Source organism: Sinocyclocheilus rhinocerous, unplaced genomic scaffold (assembly GCF_001515625.1).
Source record: "Sinocyclocheilus rhinocerous isolate Xijiao unplaced genomic scaffold, SAMN03320098_v1.1 C36321375, whole genome shotgun sequence".
Lineage (NCBI taxonomy): Eukaryota > Metazoa > Chordata > Actinopteri > Cypriniformes > Cyprinidae > Sinocyclocheilus > Sinocyclocheilus rhinocerous.
In genome coordinates, this window is record NW_015778648.1 from 1 (window position 1) to 1,007 (window position 1,007).

Sequence of the window (1,007 nt, forward strand, 5' to 3'; positions counted from 1 at the left end):
GGCGATGCTGCTCATGGTGATGACTGTGAGGATACACATCTCAAAGTACCGTAGGTTCACCACATAATGACACAGCCGTCTCACTCTGTAGAGACAACATGAAGAAACAACACTTATTCACAATATTTAGCAGGTACGTTACAACTAAATGCTAATTCTGAGCAAATTGAGGCAAGTAATATATGTGATACATATTTAAAATCTCTCCTCAAGAGTTTTCTGCAACATAATAATGCAACATAATAATTGGGGTTTAACTCACGGGTTAGTTGGACCAAACACAAACATGGAGCTGTATGGCAGAATGTGTTTGGGCGCATTCTGATTTAGCTCATCAAGTTCCTTCTTTTCCTCGTTCAGCAGTAGACTGTCACCATCAATGTTGTTCACTGTCAAACAAATGATCATTAGAGCAAAGATGAGGAGAGAATGTCACAAGTGTCAATTAAACATTCAATGCTGCCATCTTTTTAGCGGTGCTACATGATTATGTAGATAGTAGATAATACTTAAAGGGATAATGCAATCAAAAATAAATATTCTGTATATACACCATGTATTCTGTAAATATACCATGTATTTACCCTCATGTCACTCAAAACACTTTTTTCCCCTGTGGAACACGAACAGAATAATTCAGCATAATGCCTAGGCTGCTGTTATCTTGAACTTATTTTTTAGGGTTGCATGGAACACTTTTATAGTATTTTTGCATCCACTGGTGGCAGCTTGGACATTCTTCTATAGACATCTCCTTTTGTATTACAAAAAATGTATATATGTAAAATACACTATATATGACTAATTATTTAAAAAAGGCACTAGTCAAATTATTCAATTGATATGTTATTTTTGGCACAATGTGCTCATATTATTCAAGCAGGAGATAAAAAAAATACTTACTGGGAATGACTGTAGTCTCTCCTGGTGGGGCAGTTATGGTGACAGGAATGTTGACTCCGGTTGGGCCCACTCTGGTGCTGTTTTTTAGATTATCTTTGTCTTCT

At 36.2% G+C, this 1,007-nt stretch overlaps 1 long non-coding RNA gene across 1 annotated transcript; it reads right to left on the reverse strand.

Moving 5' to 3' along the window:
* Positions 1–26: 26 nt before the first annotated feature.
* Positions 27–987, reverse strand: LOC107735822 (uncharacterized). The gene is made up of 3 exons (XR_001639519.1): positions 904–987; positions 263–389; positions 27–85 (listed from the first exon to the last, which is right to left on the reverse strand). It is a non-coding gene; the product is annotated as an uncharacterized LOC107735822 (long non-coding RNA).
* Between the last annotated feature and the right edge of the window lie 20 nt (positions 988–1,007).